General features: G+C 40.7%; 1 long non-coding RNA gene across 1 annotated transcript; it reads left to right on the top strand.

Annotated features, from left to right (window-relative positions):
• Positions 1–57: 57 nt before the first annotated feature.
• LOC120536301 lies at positions 58–15,374 on the top strand. The gene is made up of 4 exons (XR_005635098.1): positions 58–243; positions 343–481; positions 9,981–10,089; positions 15,055–15,374. It is a non-coding gene; the product is annotated as an uncharacterized LOC120536301 (long non-coding RNA).
• The last annotated feature ends 9,470 nt before the right edge of the window (positions 15,375–24,844 follow it).

The following is a 24,844-nucleotide window of genomic DNA, read 5'->3' on the forward strand; positions in this document are numbered from 1 at the left end:
CGTGGCGCCTTTTTTATATAAAATAGTGGTGGTCTTTTTCTCTTTTCCTGAACAACGCCGTGGGTACAGGTCTGTACATACTCTATCAATTCGTTTTCTCTTTTATACGGCATTGAAGTTTCCAGTAAAATGCTGAATGGATCTTCATAAAGAAACGCGGACGGAGCGCGAAGCCTCTGCTTAGATTGCCTTTTCATTAACGAGGCTTTGTTAGGATGTAATTAAGAGAGCAAATGCCACAGGGTGAGTTAATGATGCCGGAACAGTTGATAAACGTATGGAAAATCCAGCCTCCTCAATTTACAACTGAATGTTTGACTATTGGGCTTTTTCTGAATGCAGAATATGCAAAGTGGCATCAAATTATATCGATTAGTGGAAATGACTGACTGGAGAACTGGTTTGGGACAGCAAAGCTACAGCGTTAGTGGGACTTAAAGCGGGCCTGAAGCTGCGGATTTCTATTCCAGACAGTAGATTCGTAAGTATAGTGCGGGCTCTTAAGATTTCCGAATTGCATTTTTTTAAAATAAGCACACATGTAAAATAAATCATGGGCTGCATTATGGTGAACTGATTAAATTTGAAGTGTCAATGATGGGTGGTCCGTCAAATACGGTATACATATCCACATTTTGACACAAGATGACTACCAAGATTAGAACGGGTTAAAGGAGACGTTTATTGTCCAGTGCCACCAACAATCACTGGGATATCATTTGTGGACTTTAAACACATGGACTAGTTCTTTTACAACCTACGCTGAAAAAGGGAAATGGCAGGTTGTTACATTTACGAAAATTTATTTGTATTGTTTGTTCCACATTTGAACATAACTCGATCATGTTTAATTTATTGAATCTTGTTGGATGTACAATATACTAATTTCAGTCATTTAGGTAGAAGTTAAAATAGTTCTATTTACTCCTCACCGGAAATAAAAATGAATACGCACCGAGCGGAGTCATCGGCAGCAGAGGTTGGATAACGCGGCGGTCAAGTCACGTGACTTTCAAAGAAGCAATAAGTTGTGAGTTTGAGTTGTCGCCGGTTAAGAGGAAAAGGTTAGTAAAATAAGAGTTTAAAAAGAAACGCACACGAGAAATATTCAGATATTAATTTAAAACATTTGATCACACAGACTAACGTTACTCCGTTTTTTCCTTGTACAGCGTTCTCTTTTAGTGAGCATAGTTTGATAAAACATTAACTACCGTCACAAGTCAGTAAATGTACTATCAAGTTATCTTGATTCACTCGCTTAGTGCAGGCACGTTTACGTACTTAAAGTTCTGACTTTCGTTAGGGGTCAACTACTTTCAGCATTGCTGTTCATTAGTATTATAACATTTATCAACCAAATAAATACTATTAATACAGACAAATACACCCGAATACAATGCCGTCGCCGAATTTGCTTGTTTGAAAAATTTACAAACGATTGTCAAGGGTGTCGAGCAGCATTTTTTGCACTTTTATTTTACTAATATTGAATATTCTATAATCAGTTACATAAAGTGTTTTATAATTCTATCCAAAGTGCATTTGGTGTTCAGATTTAGTAATACATTGGTCATTGTATTTTGGCACGGCCAAAGAAGCAGCAGTCTTGTTGTACATTTCGGCTTTTGAATATTCTTTTTATTTTTACCAAATAAAACTAGTTTTGGTATCGGTGAACCTGTTTATTTCTTAATTTTTAAACATTTAACTTCAAAATGATACCGGAACAAGTATAATTGACCACCTAAAGTGTATAGCTAAATAACTCGGTGAGGTGCCTTTTTTTATTAAGCTTCTAAAACAATTGTTAAAATATTATTCTTTATGGACCTGTTCATGTTAACAATTTAACAGAAAATTGAGTTTTTCTTTTTGTATAAATATCATGCATGATAATGACTCGGCTTAACGCCGGGGTTACGTTCCGAGAAATCCCAGCGCGAAGTAAAACGGCGTTAAACGACGTCCTCTTAACACGTAAATAATGGGGATAGGTGACACGAGACAGAATTTCTACTACATTATTTTTTTATTGCTAATATCGATTTTTAACACATGAAAATCAAATAGTCAAGTAATACATAATTTGTGATGAAGGTTCATCATTTGATTTTTTTTTTTTTGTGAAGTCCTCTAAAGTCGTTTGCCTTTTTCTCTGTCGTTTAGAACGCAGTTGTCATTGAGGCGATGTCTTGCTATCGACACTGTTTTGCCTTTTGAACTTCTAGCAATTTGGATCGTTTTGTAGTGAAAAGTCAAGCAAAATGACACCTTTTATTTGGCTAACCATAAAAAGATTACAATATGCAAACTTTCGAGGCAACGCGGGGGGGACTTGCAGGAAGGCTTCTTCCGGCAAGATGTAACGTTTTGTATGAACTGATCCAAGGCTAAATTTTTTTTTTTTTTTTTTTTAAAAAAAGTGTTAAACGATCTTTGCAGCTTGAAATACGGGTGCTCGCTTTTCTTCGTACGTTTTGGCATTCTCTTCCAAAAAAGGCCAATTTCATCAACTTTGAAAACGAATTCAGACGGATAATGTCGATGGAAATGCAGCAGCAGTTTCTGTATCTACACTTGCCGCTTTTCCAGTAATCTGTATATTCTGAAGATTGTTTCTGGTTTTAAAATCCACGGAACCATCCGACTAGCTATGCAGTTTTTTCTGGTGTCGCCTCTTTCATTCTGAATGTGGTTAAAAATGGACTTCGCTTTTCCGTTATGATTGTTTGACTTAATGGCATATTGCGTTCGACTTCATCGTCAGTCCTGAGAAAGTTCCCCACAAACCATTTCCTCAATCACGTTGCTTTTTGAACAACTATTTTTTTGTTGCAGAAGTAGTTGTGGTTGTAGTTGCTGATACGATTTTCTTTTTATTGTATATTGTTGAAGTTGACAAATGTAATGCAGCGCTGATATCAATTTGGCCTTCATCTGCACCTAATCGTCTGAGCCATCTGCATTTTAGTTTCCAGCGATATGCTTTTTCTTGTCACTTTAGTTTTCTGTCTTTGCAACCACTCATTTTAAAACTAAAAAGGGATAATTGTTACAGTAAAATGTTATGGTTATATCCTTGCACAATAACATTGATGACCAATCGTAAATGAACAGTGACATATGTAATGTACTGCACGGATATCAAACGCGCCGCGAGACTGCATGCGAGTATCTAATCAGTTCGTGCGATTGCGGCAAAGACCGACATTTTCACCGAAAACTGCGCTTTTGTGACTACAAAGTGACTCGACGAACAATTAGAATTCGAAAAAAAATGCCGAAACGTCGTTAAGCGGGATCTTGAAATAAACGCATAATTTATTTATTACATTTTATGTGCAACTGATGTACATATACACTGTGTGCACAATTAGGCAAGTGAGTATTTTGACCATATCATCATTTTTAATGCGTATATTCCAACTCCAAGCTGTATTAACTTGAATGCTTATTGGATTTAAGCACGTCAGGTGATGTGTATTTGTGTAATGAGGGGGGTGTGGCCTAAGGAGATCAACACCCTATATCAAGGTGTGCAGAATTATTAGGCAGCTAGTTTTCCTCGGGCAAAATGGGCCAAAAAAGAGATTTAACTGACTCTGAAAAGTCAAAAATTGTAAAAAGTCTTTCAGAGGGATGCAGCACTTTTGGAATTGCTAAGATATTGGTGTGTGATCACAGAACCATCAAACATTTTGTTGCAAATAGTCAACAGGGTCGCAAGAAACGTGTTGAGAACAAAAGACGCAAATTAGCGGCCAAAGATTTGAGAAGAATCAAACGTGAAGCTACCAGGAACCCATTATCCTCCAGTACTTTCATATTCCAGAGCTGCAACCTACCTGGAGTGCCCAGAAGTACAAGGTGTTCAGTGCTCAAAGACATGGCCAAGGTAAGGAGGGCTGAAACCCAACCACCACTGAACAAGAAACAGAAGTTGAAACGTCAAAACTCGGCCAAGAAATATCTGAAGACCGATTTTTTTTTTTCAAAGGTTTTATGGACCGATGAGATGAGAGTGACTCTTGATGGACCTGTGGATCAGTAATGGGCACAGAGCTCCACTCCAACGTGGAGATGGGGTACTGGTATGAGCTGGTATTTTTAAAGATGAGCTAGTTGGACCTTTTTGTATTGAAGATGAACTCAAAATCAACTCCCAAACCTACTGCCAGTTTTTCAAAGACACTTTCTTCAAACAGTGATACAGGAAAAAGACCAGGATTTTTATGCAGGCCAATGCTCCATCACTTGCATCGAAGTTCTCCACTGCGTGGCCAGCCAGTAAAGGCCTTAAAGATGAAGGAATAATGACATGGCCCCCCTTCCTCATCTGACCTAAACCCTATCGAACTTGTGGGCACTTCTTAAACGCTAGATTTACGGGGGAGAAAAACAATCCACCTCTCTGAAGAGTGTCTGGGAGGCTGTAGTCACTGCTCCACAAAAAGCTGATCGTCAACAGATCAAGAAACTGACAGACTCCATGAATGGAAAGGCTTATGACTGTTATTGGAAAGAAGGGTGGCTATATTGGTCATTGATTGATTGATTTTGAAATGTCAGAGATGTTTATTTGTAAATTTTGAGGTGTTTGTTTATTATTCTCACTATAACAGATGAAAAGAAACAAGTGAGATGGGAAAATTTTCATTTTTCCTTTAGTTGCATAATAAATCTGCACACTAATAGTTGCCTAATAATTGTGCGCACATATGTATTCCCCTGATGGTGGTCACACTCACATTTCCGTTGTGAAACATTCAGGTTTCAGGTTTATTAACATTTTGGATTGAATAATAGCACTGTGTTTGTTCCATATTAAAATTAATCCTCAAAAATACAACTTGCCTAATTGTGCACACAGTGTACTGTATCCGGTTATCAATTTTTTATTCTTTGGTAGACTTTGTCAAATTAGTAAAACTAGTTTTTATTAGAAGTCGGTATGGATTATATGGGTGGATTTTTCTGTATCAATGGGTGGTTATTCCATCCTCCGTTTTTAGAGACGACCTGTTGGCCTATTTTTAAACAAAAATTAGACTTTATGCACATACTCTAGCATTCAAAAGTTAATAACCCAAAAAATCTTATTTTTGATAGCAATGGATACCCTTTAATCAAGTAAACTGAATTAAAGTACAGTGCAGCAATTACGTTGCTAGTCGTACTGATTGAAATGGCTTTTTTTTTTTTAATTGCATGACTGCAAAGCCCCTTTTTCAGTAGCCAGTCCATTATCCAAATGGTCCATGCCCTTAATTTATCCTTAATCCTGTTTAAATGCCAATTAGTTATTGGAGATTAACACCACTGAATCCTTTGTTCAATAAGGCAGGTAACTTGGCTTTGCTTGGGTTGTGAGCTGGTGGCATTTGTAAAGTTCAGTTATGGTTTGAAAATGGCCAAAACAAAGTGGCTTCCTCCAGCAACACTTGGGGTGTTTTTTTCTTTGTGTTTTTTAGGGCCAGTTATTCCTTGTGTCAGATTGCCAAGAAAGTGAAGATTCTGAGGTGTATCTTAAAAAGAGAAACTGGATTTTACAAGGATAGAAAAATGAGGACTGAAAAAAAAAAAAAAAGACATTATGGTTCAGTTTGGGTCCTCAGTTGGCTTCTTCCTCAAATGCCCGTGTCCTCTGGAGGTTAGGAGGTTTCAGGATGTTTACCAGAATATGATTTTTCCTGTCTGTTATGTGAAATTGTGCATACAAGTTGATAACTTTTTGTAGAGGGCCACTGCTGGCCAAATGGGTGCCCTAAGCAGAAATTTACTTTTGTGCCCCTCCCCCAAATATTACGGAAGTAAAAATAAAATAATAATAATAATAATAAAAAGAACCTACTTAATGACACCATATGTTCATTATTAATCAATAATCATAATTGCCTCTGTTTTAATATAATGCATTTTAAGTCATTTTGTTTATTTAGATCTGCTTGTATTCATATTAAGAAAGATGCGCTAGTCGTGAAATTATTACCGACATTAAAACACATTATTAACGTCGACAGAATAAAGTTTCACAGGATTATGAACGTACCTGAAAGTGATGCACGGGCTTCATCTTGGGCTTTTTTTTTTTTTCTTTTTTTTCTTTCGTTTCTTGACGCCGGACTGTTGTCTCTTTCCAGGACCAGGCATATCGTTCAATTATAATTTTTGGCCAAATAGGCAGCCGTAACAGAGGTGAGGATGCGCCGCGCACGTCATCACGTGTGCTTAGCCTACTCTGCGTTCACCATAAAATGCAATATATAAGTATTTTTGTTTATTTGTATATGTATATTTATAATATATTAAAAACAAATTTTTTGAGCAGCTGGGATGATGCCCCTCTTGGAGTTGGTGCCCTATGCAGACTGCGTACTCTGCGTATAGGGAGCAGCGGTACTGGTTTTGTATGTCTATTTGTAACTTGGGCAAAGCAATAGTGTTACATTAGTGAGAAGCATTCATGTTTACCCCCCGGATTAAGTCAGGAAAGTGAAGCTTACAACAGGGTTGGGGTGAACTGCCTCATACAAGTTTGGCGACTATTTCTCTTGAGGCTCTCAGTCAACCCCCACAGGAAAGCCAGGCTGCCTAACTGCCAAGCTTTACCTTAACACCTGGTTTGGAGGGCCTTTAAGTACCACGGCGCCCTATTGGCTGTAGGGGTTGGATCTTTCTTTCCTTCTTTCTTTCTCTCACCTCTTCTGGGTGTTCAGCTTTTGGATAAAGTAGCACAAGTTGCAAATATTATTGAAATCAAGGATGACTTTATTTCGTTAATGGCTATAAATGAAACTTTTTTTTTTTTTTAAATGGGGCAGTGGTATGTTGAATCAAACTTCACTCTTGAGTTGGTAGGTGAATCGGGGTACTTTAACAATATAAATGGAATAACTACGGTGCCTCTGACAAATCTATTCAACCAGCTGTACCCCGTGGCTTCGCCCACATAGTAACAAAACAGGACAAACTTTAAAATTCGATAGACGCTGGCACTGCATCTGATCGTGTTCAGCTTTGACTGGAAATCGTGTCCATGTGGGGACAAAAGCATACGGCTGTGATATCTCTGGCAATCGACAGCTACCCTCTAAAACATGGAGCTCTGATCTTTCTTTCAAAAACAAACGTTACTCCTTAATCTGTAGATGATGATGATGTCTGTTCACCAAACGGGTATCCCTAGCTAAGAGGGGGGGCGAGGTGCACTCCAACATGTGGCAAGACGTAGACCAACTCAAACGGAGGCTGGTGAGTGAACGAGGAAGGCCACTGTTGGATTGGCATAAATACATCGGTACCACAAGTGAACTATTGTACAGTACTTGGCGTGATGAGAGAAGTCACAAAATCAGCCGGAAAGTTTAAGCAAATTATAGAAAACAACCAGATCTTCTTCTTCTTTCGGCTGTTCCCATTAGGGGTTGCCACAGCGGATCATCATCTTCCATATCTTTGTCCTCTGCATCTTCTGTTACGAAGACAACCGGATCTAAATCCGTTAATTGTCTTGGGAAAAGTGGACAGACATCCAGACAGAATGTGCTTGGACCACAATTTTTAAAACCATTTTTTAGCGAGCACATATGGACCAAGGGTAACCTACATTCCAAATTTCAAGTCCTTATGGTTTTGGAGATTTTGACGAGTGAGTCGGTGGTATTTGGCTTTTATATGTAACGCTAGCAAAATACCCGCGCTTCGCAGCGGAGAAGTAGTGTGTTAAAGAAGTTATGAAAAAGAAAAGGAAACATTTTAAAAATAATGTAATGTGATTGTCAATGTAATTGTTTTGTTGAGTGTTATGCGTGTTGCTGTCATCAAGGATTTGATTATCATTATTTCTTTCAATCGGGTTCGTATTTGGAGGACGTGTTGTGTTCAAGTTATATTACGTGTTTGTCAACCGTTGTAAAGATAACGGGTTTCATTCATCGAAGTGTTCACTACCCAAATCGCTACTCGTGAATCTTAAGATGTTTAACGGGCATTCCCAGTATTAACTTGTGGATTTTCCTGCGAATATTTAGCGACGGCGTCTCTATGATCGTAATTTAAACTTAAGCTTTACACCTTGCTTTCCTATTGATATGTCTACAAAGGCTTGTTCAGCGTCTGAGGGTTGTTCCTTTCTTACTGCATCAATAAACCGCTCGTCTTCGTCTTTATCTGAGACGTCACACACTGCATGCACGGGTTTACCTTTCCCAGTCCTGCAAAGTCGGTTAATGTGAGCCACTCGGAGTACATGCATCGAAGGTTCTCAGCTGTGCTTGTGCTATCTCGCGCGATCTTGCGACGTCCACGGCTTTATTTAATGTTGGCTCAGACCCGGCACTTAAGTTTCTCTCGCACTTTTACTGAGTTTGTGCCAAACGCCACCCTGACCATCTCATCTTTGTTTGCATAAGCACAGTCCTTCACCCGTGAATATTTAGCGGCAGCGTGTCTATTGGATTGCTGCCGATGGACGGCCTTATATGGGCAGGCACTCAATTACGTGGGAGGCGTGATGATGAGGGACGCAACTCGGCCTCACACGGTGACGGAGCTGCAGGCTATGGCCATATAGATGTACGTAAGTAGGATTCAGTTATGACCGTTACGTGTAGAATTTTGAAATGAAAACTGCCTAACTTTTATAAGTAAGCTGTAAGGAATGAGCTGCCAAATTTCAGCCATCTACCTACACGGGAAGTTGGAGAATTAGTGACGAGTGAGTGAGTCAGTCAGTCAGTCGGTGAGGGCTTTGCCTTTTATTAGTATAGATTTATATAGATAGAATAGCCAAGTATCCGACAACAATAGCATTTATTTATATAGCACATTTTCATACAAAAAAAATGTAGCTCAAAGTGTTTTACAAAATGAAGAATAGAAAAATAAGATACAGAAAATAAGTCAACATTTAACAGAATAAGTAAGGTCCAAATGGCAGGGTGAACAGAAAAAAACAAAAATAAAATCTGCAGGGATTCCAGATCACGAGACCACACAGTGCCCTCTGGACATTCTACCTAACATAAATGAAACGGTCCACTTTGGATTTAGGGTTCACACGGAAGAACTTGATGATGATGATGATGGTCACGTAGACTTCTGCCTTTTAATCCATCCATCAATGTTGGAGCATCATGAAGCTTTGAGTAGGTGGTGGTGGGGCGCAGGCCACCACCACAAAGAAACCAGAAAAAGAAACAGAAGAGAGAGTTGGGGTCAGCACGGATTTTGGAGCCACCATGAATAGTTATTGTGATGAATTGAACATACCGAGTATCAGGATTAAGTTAAATTGAAGTTATAAAAAGGCCATGTTACAGTAATGTGTTTTCAGCAGTTTTTTAAAGTGCTCTACTGTATCAGCCTGGTGAATTCCTATTGGCAGGCTATTCCAGATTTTAGGTGCATAACCGCAGTATTTGAGATACTTGGCTATTCTACAGCTGATTGAATAGATTTGTCAGAGTCGGACGTATAATCCCATGTCTGCTTTTTCACGAGAGAACTACTTAACAGATTTAGATTGGGCTTTTTTCTATAATTTTGCTTGAATATTGCAGTTCATTTTGCGACTTCTCTCATGTTAAGTATCACAGTTTGCAGGCGTGTTTTTTTTTTTTTTTTAATTCATGCTAATCTGAAATAGAGGCTCTGGGCCGAGGGAAGTGGGGAGCCGGGCAGGGCCCTCCTCACTCCTGCGCCAGCCTCTGTTCAAATTGGTCTGCCTCTGGGCACGTTGTGGAGTGTGCCTTGCTTCCACTTAGTCCTACCTGTATTTTGTGCGTGTGTTTGTCCTGTTTCACTACTACATGGGCAGAGCCGTGTGGCACAGTCTACCCCTATAAGTGACAATGATTTACTTTTGACAGTTCTTGTAACAAACAAGGATAAATGAGTACTTTTTTTTTTTTTTTTCTCCTCAAGCAGGTAACCGTTCTTCAGACTAACTTTTTTCAACCTTCTCTTCCTTGGACCAGATCCTCCTCCTAAGAGTGGAGAAGAAAGTGTACTCCACTTTAACCAAATAACTGGAGTGAAGAACCTGTGCCAAAAAAGCAAGTTCTTAGGAGATCACTGCAGCTCTTTGTAAGTTTAATTTCATTGAAGTCACTTTCCGTATTTAGAAAATGATTTGATTAGATTTCAAGCAAATGAAAATAACACGGCCAAGTGCATTGGTATTCCCCAAAGACCAACCATAACTCCACAATCGACTGTCACCTAGTGAAGAGATCTATGGGTGGAGAGCCCTTTTTCCAGTGGTTGGTTATTTATATGCAGCAGGTGTCCTCAATCCCAGTCCTGGAGGGCCGCAGTGGCTGCAGGTTTTTGTTCTAACCTGGTTGCTCAATTAGAAAGCAATTCTTGTCGATAATTTAATTTCATGGCTTATTAGTTGCTTAAACTCTGTCAGCTCATTCTTCTATGCTTGATTTTCTTCTCCTTTCCAAGGATATCATCCAAATGATTTGAAGGCTAAAATGGAGGAGTAATTCTCAGTCCTTCACTTTTTTTTTTCTCTCTTCACTTCGAAGTATTTAAACCCAATAGTGCATGATAAATACACACAGGTGTCAATAGTAACAAGCTAAATGGAGGACTGCTGGTCTCTTGTCTTTTGCATGTTGCTAATTAGGAGCCATTAAAAAAAACAAGAATAGAGCTGTTTAATACTCAAATAAGCAATAAGGGTTCGAAATATTAACAAGTGAGACAACTAAAGTGTAGCAGAAGTGTTACTTGAGCAATAAGGGCTTCAAATTAAGCAAATGGGTTGAGTAAAAACCTGTAGCCCTCCAGGACTGTGATTGAGGACCCCTGACACAGGAAGTGGGGTGGGGGTGATAGTTGAGCACAGGTGTTGCCCTTCAGACAGCCTGAAGTCTTCAGTAATCCATCCAGACCTCCATGGTAACATTTGCAGTGCACATGTCATACCAGCAGTGTCTGTGTGCCATCTTTTGGAATGTCGGATGCAGTATAGCAACCAGATGGTGTCTTGTCCTTAAGGTGGATTACATTAATGTCTCCTGGCCATGTCATAAAAATTCCAGCTTCAGGGGTGTCAAACTCCAGTCCTGGAGGGCCACCGTGGCTGCAGGTTTTCATTCTAACCCTTTCCCTAATCAGTGATCATCTTTCACTGCTAATTAACTTAATTTCCCTTCATTTTAATAGACCTGTTAAGGAGTCAGTCCTTTGAATGGATTCTTTTCTTCATTAAATGGCAGCCAAACAGAAATGAGAAGTTATTTTATTATGCTGTATTAAGGAATTGTTCTGTTCTGTGTATTGTATTGTATTGACCCCCTACTTTTGACACCCACTGCACACCCAACCAACCTGGAAAGGGGTCTCTCTTTGAACTGCCTTTCCCGAGGTTTGTTCCATTTTTCCCTACAAGGTTTTTATTGGGAGTGTTTCCTTGTCTTCTCAGAGAGTCAAGGCTGGGGGGCTGTCAAAAGGCAGGGCCTGTTAAAGCCCATTGCGGCACTTCCTGTGTGATTTTGGGCAACACAAAAAATAAACTGTATTGTATTGAAACGAGCCAACAGATGACCAGCTAAACTGGAACATCAAATTCACTCCAACCAGTTTCTTAATGAGGAGCCAATTGTTAGTTAAGCTCATTATTCCAGCTTGTTGCTGCTCATTCTGCCACAGTAGACATTACTCAAACTATTTTTTCTGTTTTGTCTAAGAACGCCGTCAATGTTTTGGTGACCTGAGCAGATTAACCTTACTGAGACCTTTTATTCTCCGATCCTGTGGTTGGCTGGTCACACGGCATCTCGTGTTGTCCTCGTTAGGCTGCTAATTAACAGAAAAGAAACTAGGAAGTCCAAGTTAATTAAAACTAAGGCAAAAAGATAATTGGCAGCAAAAACTGGTCACTAAGATGGTTAGAATGAAAACCTGCAGCCCACCAGGACTGGAGTTCGACACTCGTGAGCTAAAGCAGGATTTCCAACCTCGCTCTTGTGGCTGCGGGTTTTTGTTCCAACCAGATTCCTAATTGGTGACAACATCTGAGAACGCTGATCTCATTTAATTAGCTTTTTTTTTTTTTTAAATCTACATTCAGAAAAGCGCAGCAGCATGATTTTTTTATATTTATACGACATTTAGAAATATTTCTGCTTTTGCTCTAGATTTAAATGCTTAAATCTTTTTTGTTTTCATCATTTTGCTCTTTCTCTCTGCAGTTTTTCCCCTTTATCTTCTTAATGATAGAGAGAGATGAAACTTTTTAAAACCACTCTTACGTTAAAAAGTCTCATACATGTAAAATAAAAGGTGGGCACTTTTGCTAAGATTAAGTTTTTTTTTTTTTTTGAATGTTTGAAAAGCGCCCATGCTTTTATTTTACATGTGAAGTATGAAACTTTTTTTACTTTAGTACACTTTTTAACAAGTGTGTTTTTTAAAGTGTTTATACACACATGCAGTACTCAACTTTTTAGTCTTAAATTTTTTTTTAAATATTCTCGAATGAAATGTTCTAACCGATCCTAAAGCCATCTATTGGGCGATTCCATCCGTTACTAGTGCCATCTATTGGTGAAATCTTGAACTACTAGGAGTTTCATTTCTTAACATGGATTAATCAATTAGTAAAACCGGTTATTGATTCATGTATTGTCATCGGAAGTGTGCAAAATTTCAAGTCATTTTCCACAATAGGAAGTGGGTTAAAGATTACAAGATTTGTACCAGACAACAAACAGGAAGTTAATACACAACAACAACATTTATTTCTAGAGCACATTTTCATACAAACAGTAGCTCAAAGTGCTTTACATATTAAAGAATAGAAAATTGAAAGACACAATTATAAAACACAAAATAAATCAACATTAATTAACATCGAATAAGAGTAAGGTTCAATGGCCAGGGGGGACAGAAAATAGATAAGCGTGGTGGTGATAAGCAGAGCAGACATGCTAGCAAACACTGAAATTGAAGGCTGCAACTACTTTACATTTATTTCTATAGCACATTTTCATTCAAATTACGCAGCTTAAAGTGCTTTACATGATGATGAAGAAAATTAGAATAAGGGAACACTAATGTAGGGAAAAAAAAGTAAGGTCTGATGGCCAGGGAGGACAAACTCCAAACAGCTGGAGAAAAATAAAATCTGCAGGGGTCCCAGGCCACAAGACCACCCAGACCCTCTAGGCATTCTACCTGACGTCCATGACCTCAATCAGTCCTCATTGTATTCGGGGGTTCTCGTGGAAGAACTTGATGATGATGATGATGGTCATGTGGACTTCTGGCCTTTAATCCATCAAGGTAGGGACATCGTGGTGCTTTGATCAGGTCACCACCACAGAAAACTGGAAAAAGAACAGAAGAGAAAGTGGGGGTTAGTACGGATTTTGAATATGAATACCATGAATAATAAATTGAATATACAGAGCATCAGGATTAAACTAAGGTGAAGCTCTGAGAAAGCCATGTTACAGTAATGTGTTTTAAAGTGCTCCACTATTAGTCTGAATTCCTATTGGCAGGCTATTCCAGATTTGAGGTGCATAACCGCAGAAGGCCGCCCGCCCGCCTCGCCGCCACTTTTAAGTTTTGTTCTTGGAATTCTTTAAGGACCTACGGTTACGATTTGGAGTGCAAGAGATTCTGAAATACAAGATGGATTGAGATTTAAGGCTTTGTAAACTATAAGCAGGATTTTAAAGTCCATTCTGAATGGCACAGGTAACCAGTGCAGTGACCTCAAAACTGGGGTGATGTGCTCGGATTTTCTTTTCCTAGTTAGGATTCTAGCAGCTGCATTTTGTACTCAATTTGCAATCAATTTGTCTTTTTTGGGTGGTCCAGAGAGGAGAGCGTTACAGTAATCTAGTGGACTGAAAACAAACGCGTGGATTAATTTTTCAGCACCTTGCAATGTTAAGAGGTCTAACGTTTGCTATATTAAGTGGGGGGGAAAAATGCTGTTCTAGTGATCTGATTCGTGTGATTTTAAAGTTTGGCTCAGTCAATTACCCCTAAATTACTTGCCTCTGTTTTGACTTTTAATCCTAATGCATCAAGTTAATTTCTAAAACTCATTATATCCTTTATTGCCAATCAGTAAAATTTTGTTTCTCTTTTTAGTTTGAGAAACTTACTACTCATCCATTCAGAAACACAAGTAAGACATTGGGGGTCAGTGAATCAAGAGTCGGGGTCATCAGGCGCTATTGAGAAGTACAGTTGTGTGTCATCAGCATAGCTATGGTAGCTCACAGTATGCCCCGGGATAATCTGACCTAACATGAAGCACTTCACCATCAGCCCCACTAATTAGTGAATGGATTAAGCAATCGGAACATCTAGAAAAGTAGAATGAAAATATTGTTTAAAATACATTATTCCCATATAACTGCTTGGTTATCTATCTCCATCTATCAGAATGTGGGAAATCGCACTTAATTAGCCCAGGAGTCCAATTTAAAACCGAAGCTGGTTGGAAGAAAAACCTGCGGCCCTCCAGGACCAGTACAACCCCCTGCTAGATCCTTGATGAGAATTTGCTTTATTCCAGCGTGTGATCGTCCTGGATGTTGCTTTCCCATGGGGTTGGAGTGGATTAAGATTTTTCTGGCTGAGTAAAATCTTCATGCAAGGAGCCTGGTAACGCATGACATTTGTAGCACTGTTCGCTTGTATTTTAAATTTGGGCATTTAGCTTTGGAGATGTGAAGTGCTAGTGTCGTAGGTTTGAGTACCAATGCAGATGTGGAGTCTTCTGTTTCTCCTGACTGACCAGTAGTCCATTCACTGAGACTTTCCAGCTGCTTCCTAAATATAAAGTTTCAGGTCTATCGGACCCCTAATTCACGGCTGGTTCTTTTCTTTAGCTCCATGTTAAATATGGACTGTGGCTTTCCATCCTTTTCCTGGACGAGGGGCCCAAGAATGGCTGGATATGCTTTCCAGAACTGCTGGCGAGGTCCTCCATGATGTTTTGTACACTGTAGTGTGGGTGTTCATCTTCTGTGTCCTGTAACAATACTTGATGTTTTTCTTTTGTATTTGTGACAGGACCCCGGACTGAATGTACCAGTGATGGAGACGGTGGCAAATCTGTCAGAGGCCACCAGAATGGTTGGTTGTGCCAGAGACTGAAGACCAGCTCAGCCAAGATGACTGGATTTGGACCATTCTTTTGAAAACTAAATGCTTTTCTCAATTGTTTTTATTTGATTGCATGTTCTCTTAACTGGTTATGTTCTAATTTTTATGATGTGTAGTGAACTTAAATGAAGGTTTGCCCTAACTGTTTGTTTATATACACTTTTCATGGCTAATATATTTTTTTTTAAAAGATGGAATGGAGACTCGATTGTTTAACCTCCTTTACAGTTTATGTTCAGTTGATGTCTACAATAAAATGTGACAGAATAATTGGATGTGATGCCTGCAAAATATGAAATTTGTTTCTTGTATGACAAACATTTTGACAAAACTGACTTGTGTGGATTTAATGAGCTTGCTGTGGCTTCTTTATGAATGTTGTGGCATATTGGCCTTTAGGGGTAAGGATGGTGCAGTGAGAGCTGCCAAACAGGAAATCTCCTCATCCGCTCCGCCACGCCTGACGTTCTGCTCCTTGTATTTAAAGTCTAATGTGCGGGGTTTTAGCCTGGGACGGTCACTGACTGTTGTAAGGCCTCCTGGGGGTCGACGTTAGTCTGCTGCTACAGCCACTGTGGCTTCTGGGTTAGCGTGGTCAACAGTCACTAGAAATGACGATTGCAGTCCCTAATTCTTTGCTGGAGGAAGGTCACTTATGACTTTTTTTTGTTTGTGTGTTCTTTAAAAACACACCTGTCTGTTAGCTTTGTCTCTGCTCTTTATCCATCCATGGAAGGCAAGTATGAAACATGTAGTTGGAGGGGTCTGCAAATTAAAGCTGTACCCTCTATGATTTTATAAAGATTCTAATTGAATGGCTTTAAAAGCTCTTTGTGGCGTGGGCAGAGTCACAGACGAGGTGAGTGTCACAATCAACGATTGATTAATGGAGAGAGATTGGATTTTTTTTCCCCCTTCATTATGGGTTATAGTGAACATTGGTTTTCTATTGGCTGAGTGAGGGTTTTATTTAATTTTTTTTTTTTTAATTGCACATGACTAAGGCAGCGGGTGTGTACATCGTAATTAACTCCTGACATTTACAGTAGTAACCTACGTGCCACTAGCGCCATGTTGGGTACACTTAGTCGAAAGTGCTGTTACCTCGCCCTTTGGATTCCACCCTAAAGTTAAGTGTGTGAGTCAATTGCGCATAACAATACACCATCTTTGTCCGCTGAAGTAACTGGGGGGGGTCAAAAAGGACTGGTTTTCATTATCCAGACGGCTGAAGGACTGCTTTCTCCATCTGCTTAGCTGATGGACGAGGCCTTCCCTCGTCCTTTAAAACCTTCTTTCTCTCATGAGGAGAAACTCCTATGGCTGTTCAGGTGAAATTTGCCCTGTGAATTTTTTTTTTCTTTCTCTTAATATAAAGAAAAGTGCAAGGAGTTATGCAGAAATGTGATTCCTTGAGTCAGCAATGGCATGGAGCTCAGCGTCGAGTCGTATTTGAATTGGTGTCATGCTGTTAGAGGATAGTTGGATACTTTGAAGTCTCAGAGTTAAATTGTGCAAGTGACTTATAAGAACACAAACTTCACTACAGTATAATCCTTGCACCATTGTTTTCCAGTGGAATGCTCCAGAAGAAGCCTTACATAGCTGAAGGAACGAACCCGTCCTCACTCGGAGTGTTTTAAATTGTCCATTAGTTTCTCACATAAATCTGCCGAGGCTGGGAGCGTCAAACTAACCAGTGTTGTATAAAGCAAGTTTGGGATGTCCTGGTGTGGAAGTTTTGTACTCTTTTGTTTCAATGGAGTACCTTTCTCATATAAGTAAAGTCCTACCTCTTGTTTCCCTTTCAATGGCTGGGCGTTGCTTAGCACTGTGTCCCTGTTCTTTACCTCTTTGATTAGGTTATAAAACACGGTGTGGTGATCCTTGCCAAGAGGAGAAGCTGTAATCAAAGCAACATGGAGGGAGTGGCTGACGCTGCTCTTCATTAATTTCTGGAGAAAAGCAACATGAGGAGTTACTGCTGTCTGAATTTTATACACAAAGTATCTTCATTTGATAATGGACATACAGTATAAGTTGTACCCAATGCCCGATAAAGGCAAAGACAACGAAAAAACCTTTGGTCATTCATGAAACACACCGACCTCGGGTCCCATTCATTTCTCTGTCTTTTCCATTATTGTGTTCAGTATCCTCCACTTGACACTCTCTAGATGGCATTGCTCCTCATCATCTTCCTGTCATGGTGTCCTTTGTTAGGTCGTAGACCGCTGCAGTTTGCTTGACGCTCGGCAGATGCCACTGGTCTTTTTTCTTTCCGCCATGTCACTTCGTGTTTGCCGTAAGCAACCCATGTGCACAGGTCAGCTTGTCAAAGTTATTACCTCAGGTTATTTGGATTTTAAAGACATATTGAGTCATAAGCTGTCGATTAAGACCAAAATCCCAGTTCTAATCCCAGTAGTTCCATGCTGACCTCCAGTTGTATGCATTTCTCCGTGTTTGTCATTCTTGTATTCTTTATCCTGTATTTGACACTCATCGGATGGCACTGCTATTCTTCTTTAAATTATGGACATTTGTATCCCATCATTGAACTCTGCAATTTGCTTGAAGCTCAGCAGATATCGCTGGTCTTTTTTTTTTCCCTCTGCCGTGACACTTTTTTTTTGTTGATAACTTTGCCATAAGAAACCCAGGAGTGCAGGTCAGTTTGCAGAGGTTGCCACTATCTCAATATCAATGTTTTAGCCCCTGTGGTTTGCAAGTAAATTGTGTGAAAGAGGGACAGACCTTAGTATTTTATATATCTGCATATGTAGATTCCATGGCCTTTAGAAGAAAGTGTTTCCACGAAAAGGTTATATAAAAGTAGCTTTACGCCATTTTCAAGAGAAAAAAAAAAATACATCTATAAACTCAACAGAATCCATGCAATTTCTAAAAATGGAGGGCAGGTGCTGAAACCATTGGCAGCCTTTATACTACAAAACACTTTTTCTGTCAATGGTGCTATCCAGCTAATATTTCAAACTAAGTGGCAAAACTTTGAATCGTGGTAGTGTAATAAAATATACAATGACGCGTGAAGACACTAATAGCATTTTTTTTTAATTCCCCCGTGACAGGCACTAGGATAGGCACCCAATGACGTCATAACAGCGCCAAGGGGGCCTTCCTTTTTTTAGTTGTCTTTTTTTGAAGTATTAAAAATGGCGGCGCTCGGAGGCTTGTTATTGTTGTTGTTAGCTTAAAGACAGCAGCCGGAGAAAGGGACCGCTTTTTTTATTTTTGTGGGTATGAAACGGCAGAAGATAAAATATGCTGAGATCGACAGGCTTCTTTCGAGGGATTGACTGCCCTTTCAACAGCGGCGACCCCGAGGGAAGGCGCTGCCACAGACCCTATTGTCACTTCAGGCACAGCGGGAGCAGGAGGACGTCTTGTAGCGGCCGAGAGGCCTCTTCAAGGTGGGTGTGACGCGTGAGCAGAAATGGCAGCGGCGTTTTATTTTATTTATTTTAATTTCGCGTGCCCGCTAATAAAAGTATCGACGTGTCGTGTGCGTCGCGGGGTCAGCGGCGGAACGGCCGTTAGCTGACTGCTGTATGCCACGATAAGGAGGCGGTAGGTGGGAGTAGTGAAACGATTGTCTGCTGGGGCAGCCCCATGGGTTACACAGGTTCTCGTTTGGAACTTGTTTGTGATTTTAATGGCGCACGGTATTCGTTTATTTAAACTGACCGCGTTTGCCGAAGGGAGTTGCGTCTAGCACAGTGCAGGCAGATGCTCAGTTCAACTCAATTCAATTTTATTGTCTCAAGAGGGAAATTTGGTGTGTTGGTAGGTTTTACAAAGAGACGAGGATGTGACATTAACAAGACCTAATAAAGAACACAGCCGTCGAACAGCAACTTAGTACGAGTAAATATAACTCAAGATTTCACATTTGTGCAGTGCGCACGCGCAGCCTGTACTGTGCAATTCCATTACAAAATGTACATTAAAATATTAAAAGGTGCATATAGAGGGATACTAATTTTCAATTAATACAAAAATAGATGGCAATTTTTAAAGTTGGAAGGAATGCCAGCCAAGGTGACCAATAGTTATTTTCTTCACCAAAGAAATGTAGCCTGATACCCGCGAGCAAGCGTAACAGAAAAGAACGACAATCGTTGTATTTTTAGTTTCTGAAGCCTTTAAGAGCCTCGTTAATTTCCTAGAGGACGAAATTACAAATACGTAGTAGAACTCCCATTAGGCACAATGTGATGTGTGGCACTGAAAGCAGGGTCTTAACTACAGTAAATAGAAACGGCTTGAACTCCTGGGAAAGAACAGACACTGTGGAGAGTTTTGGACCGATACAAGTCCAAGGAGAATGGCGGATAAGAACAAATCAAGAGCCGTGATGTAGAACAGGTGGCTGGTCTGGGGTCTCATTTGGAAAGCTTGCATCCTCCTCTTTTTGTGGCGTCGGGATTTATAAAAGAAGACTTAACGTGGAAAGCCTGTGTGTTCAGTCGTGGCCAGAAGTTTTGAGAATGGCCCAAGTGTTTGGTTCTGCGTCAGTGCTTTTAGATCTTTGTGTCAGAGGTTTCTATGGTACACTGAATTAGAATGACAAGCAAATTTCAAAAACTTTTATTGACAATGACATGAAGTTTATGCGAGAGTCCATATTTGCAGTGTTGGCCCTTCTTTCTTTTCAAGACCTCTGCAATTAAGCCCTGGCAGGCTGTCTGTCAATCAACTTCTGGGCCCAACCAATCCTGATTGATAAATCAATGTTTGGAGTTTGTCAGAATTGGTGGGGTTTTGTTTGTCCACCCCTCGACGAAGTTCTCAATGGGATTACCTGGGGAGTTTCCTGGCCGTGGACCCCAAATTTCAATGTTTTGTTCCCCAAGCCACTCGGTTCTCGCTTTTACCTCATGTCACGGTGCTCCATCATGCTGGAAAAGGCATCGTTGGTCACCAAACTGTTCTTGGATGGTGGAGAGAAGTTCCCCTTAGAGCAGCATTTCTCAACCTTTATGTATTTGCGACCCGAAGTTTTCATAACAGTTTTAATTGTGCCCCCCCTAACGTTTTTTTGAAAGGAGCCCACTAATACCAATTTGTTCTTTTTTTTAATTAATGACATATCATAGATGCATGTTTTATTTATACCTACTTAACTTTTATCGACATTTATCTATACACTATATCTATTGTTCTAGTATCAGAATGTAGTTTAAGTTGGTTTGTTTTGGTTTCAATTGATGTATTTTTCATATTTCGATTCTTTTTTTCACATCTTTGCATCCCCCTTTTTGTTACTTTTGACGCTTTTCCACTGCATAGTACGGCACAGCACGCTTCAGTACAGCTCACCTTGGTTCGGCTCAGTTCGCTCGGTTTTGCGTTTCGACTGCAGTTTAGTACCGCTTTAGAGTGGGCGGGATTATTCACGTAGCGTTATAGTTGCGCCGCTCTACTGCCGTGGAACTTTTACAACAACACGCAGACAACGACAACACTTTAGCTCGACGACGCCCAAGGGTAAGCATCTTAAAAAAGCACAGCACTAGCTAACTTTTCTCACTGTTGCAAAGCATAAAATGAACTTAACTGCCAGTGTAACATTAAAATGCTGATTCTGTATATTACAGATCTTCCACATTTTGCAAAAAAGTCGCCGTAACAGACCATCTGTTTGGACATTTAACCGTGCTTCAGAGTGGTGGGATGTGATTGTTCCCGGTTTTACAAACACTCAGTGGCTGGAGAACTTTCAATGTCTGAAGAAACATTCATCCACTTATGCAACAAACCGCGTCCAGCGATGGAGAGACGGGACACAAACTTCCGCGTGTCTGTACCTTTAAAGAAAAGAATAGCCAGTGACGCAGTAATGACGATTTTCTCCGGCCAATCAGTGACCAGCAGAGTTTACACGCCACGCTTTGGTAACAGTTCGGCGCTTGGAACCTCGGCTGAGGTGGTACTAAAAAAAGGACCAGGTACTGTTCCCAGTGGAAAACCCCCCAAAAGTGAGCTGAACTGAACCGTGTGCGTGCCGTACTATGCAGTGGAAAAGCGCCATTTGTGCCCCCCTAGGGGGGCCCGCCCCACAGTTTGAGATCCACTGGCCTAGAGGATGTTTTGGTCCCATTCTTTATTCATGGTTGTGTTCTTAGGCCAAATTGTGACTAGGGGTTTGCGATATTGGTCGGGGGGAAATATCTCGATATTTTCTGGGACTTTGACGATAACGATAATTCCAGGATAATGTAATGTATTATTTGAAATTTATATATTGAATTATATTTTTTGTCATCTATAACTTTACTTATCAGGTCTTTTTGTATTTTTAAACGTCATAATAAATAAGATCAATTTAACCTAAACTGCATTTTATAGAGGAACCCCAAATTACGCACAATCGCAATATGAAGCCTATGCCCAAAACAAGGTAGCCTCTTCCAGTTGTTAATCCGTAGTGCACTGACAACGTTGGCCCCGCTGTCTGTTGTCATGCAAACCATGCGGTGGTCTCGCAGTGACCATGATGCCAGCGCATCTTTCAGACCTTGCGCAATGATGTCGCCAGTGTGATCTTGTAGGATGTTTGCAAACAGAAGCTTTGCAGTCGCCAGTTTTCTTCAATGAAATGCACCGTCAGAGAGAGGTATGGCTCGGATGTTCGGCTTGACCATAAATCCGTTGTTGTGACAAAATGTGAAACCTTTTGCAGTTTATGCGTCAGAGTTTGGCGACCGAATCATACAACTTGGGCAGAGCTGTTTGACTGAAGTATTTTCGGCCAGGCAGTGTGTTCCTTGGGTATTCAAAAGTTGTTTAAAGCCATCTCTCTCTAAACCACTTGAATTGGCACCATATCTTTTGATGTCATTGGTGACGGCGTTTGTTATGTCATGCCATCTGTTGCTTTTCTTGTCGTAAGGCACTTTTTTTGCAGAATGAGTCCGCTAAAGTTTGCCGAGTGTGTTTTTGTTCTTGTACCTTGGTTACTTTAGACTTGTGCTGGACAGTTGGCTCCTTGAGCTTTTCGTATTCTTCGTATTCTTCGCGGTGGTTAGTTCGCAAATGGCGAAACAGGTTAGTTGTCGAGCTGTCTTTACCGGCAACCGATTTACCACATAGTTTGCGGATTACCGCCTGTTGAGCAACATCAGTCTTTTCAAAACCAAACCACTGCCATGCGAGTGAGAATGAACCACGTCTGGCATTTAACTCGGACGACGTAGGCGGCAAGGCTGTTTTATCATCTGGTGCTGTTTGTTCACTCATTTTGAGGCAGGGAGTGACGCTAACTTGTGGCTTGCTGGACGTGCACGCCTACGCAACTCGCTTTGCGCACGCGCAGTGGTCTATACTGTTGCATTAGTGAATGGACTCGTTTCTTTTTTGCAAAGCGAGTTACATACTCGATAATTTAATCTCGCACATCGTTACAACAGCAATTAAGATATAATCGTAAACGATGTCTTATCGCACACACCTACTTCTGGGCCCAATCCTGATTGATGGCAGCCCATTCTTGCAGAATCAATGCTTGGAGTTTGTCATAATTGGTGGGGTTTTGTTTGTCCACCCGCCTCTTGACGATTGACCACAAGTTCTCAATAGGATTACCTGGGAGTTTCCTGGCCATGGACCCCAAATTTCAATGTTTTGTTCCCCAAGCCACTCGGTTCTCGCTTTTACCTCATGTCACGGTGCTCCATCATGCTGGTAAAGGCATTGTTGGTCACCAAACTGTTCTTGGATGGTGGAGAGATGTTCCCTTAGAGGATGTTTTGGTCCCATTCTTTATTCATGGCTGTGTTCTTGGGCCATATTGTTACTGAGCCCCCCACTGCCTTGGCTGAGAAGCAAACTCACGTGACATGAAGGGCCTCCGGATGCTTTACTGTTGTTATCAGGGCTGTGGAGTCGAGTCGAGACAATTTTGGGTACCTGGAGTCGGAGTCGGCAAAAAGTTAACCGACTCCGACTCCTACTAAATTTAAATGGGAATTAAAAAAGTAAGTTGAAATGTCCCAATTCACAAACAGTCATAATGAACTACTTCTCTGCTGTAAGAATAAAGCCCAATGCATGCAGTGCATAATGTTACCACAAAACGAACATGTCAAGTAACCATGAAGCATGCTTTTCATTGACTGTATGCGCCACTTTATGGGATGTAATGCACAGGTAAGGTGCGCACCGCTTTCCATTGTGTCGTGTTCCACTGTTACAGGGAACTGTGAACCTAGCCTAAAGCCCCCCATACATTTACAGATGCACTGCCGATTTTTCGCCGCTCAATGAGTCATCACGCCAAACACCTGAAAAATCATCTGGTGTGTTCTCAGCTCCCCTTCGCTATGCGCTAGTTAAGGGGGCCGAAGGAGCCGAGAACACAGATCTCCCTACCGGTCTCCAGCAGAGGCTCGTCCTGCTGATCAGCTGGCCGGTGAGTGACAATGCACTAAACGTCCGGCTGGCTGACAGAGGAGACGCCACCGCAGCAGACAGAGGCATCACATTACTTTGGATGTGGGCGGTGGTGGAGATTTTCGCAAGCTGGATCTGCCGTCCATGTGGACACCGCAATCTGCGCCGCCAATCAATTGCGCGATTGTACACGCACATCGGTCGGTGGCAAAATCGCCACGGATCGCCTGTATTTGGGGCCTTAACTCTGGCTGATAATTAGGTAAATGTTTTTGCAGGACTAGAGACACTTGTATAAGTGTCTAACCTGGTTGCTCAATTAGAAAGCAATTCTTGTCGATAATTTAATTTCATGGCTTATTAGTTGCTTAAACTCTGTCAGCTCATTCTTCTATGCTTGATTTTCTTCTCCTTTCCAAGGATATCATCCAAATGATTTGAAGGCTAAAATGGAGGAGTAATTCTCAGTCCTTCACTTTTTTTTTTCTCTCTTCACTTCGAAGTATTTAAACCCAATAGTGCATGATAAATACACACAGGTGTCAATAGTAACAAGCTAAATGGAGGACTGCTGGTCTCTTGTCTTTTGCATGTTGCTAATTAGGAGCCATTAAAAAAAAAAAAACAAGAATAGAGCTGTTTAATACTCAAATAAGCAATAAGGGTTCGAAATATTAACAAGTGAGACAACTAAAGTGTAGCAGAAGTGTTACTTGAGCAATAAGGGCTTCAAATTAAGCAAATGGGTTGAGTAAAAACCTGTAGCCCTCCAGGACTGTGATTGAGGACCCCTGACACAGGAAGTGGGGTGGGGTGATAGTTGAGCACAGGTGTTGCCCTTCAGACAGCCTGAAGTCTTCAGTAATCCATCCAGACCTCCATGGTAACATTTGCAGTGCACATGTCATACCAGCAGTGTCTGTGTGCCATCTTTGGAATGTCGGATGCAGTATAGCAACCAGATGGTGTCTTGTCCTTAAGGTGGATTACATTAATGTCTCCTGGCCATGTCATAAAAATTCCAGCTTCAGGGGTGTCAAACTCCAGTCCTGGAGGGCCACCGTGGCTGCAGGTTTTCATTCTAACCCTTTCCCTAATCAGTGATCATCTTTCACTGCTAATTAACTTAATTTCCCTTCATTTTAATAGACCTGTTAAGGAGTCAGTCCTTTGAATGGATTGTTTTCTTCATTAAATGGAAGCCAAACAGAAATGAGAAGTTATTTTATTATGCTGTATTAAGGAATTGTTCTGTTCTGTGTATTGTATTGTATTGACCCCC

Source organism: Polypterus senegalus, chromosome 10 (genome assembly GCF_016835505.1).
Source record: "Polypterus senegalus isolate Bchr_013 chromosome 10, ASM1683550v1, whole genome shotgun sequence".
Classification (NCBI taxonomy): domain Eukaryota; kingdom Metazoa; phylum Chordata; class Cladistia; order Polypteriformes; family Polypteridae; genus Polypterus; species Polypterus senegalus.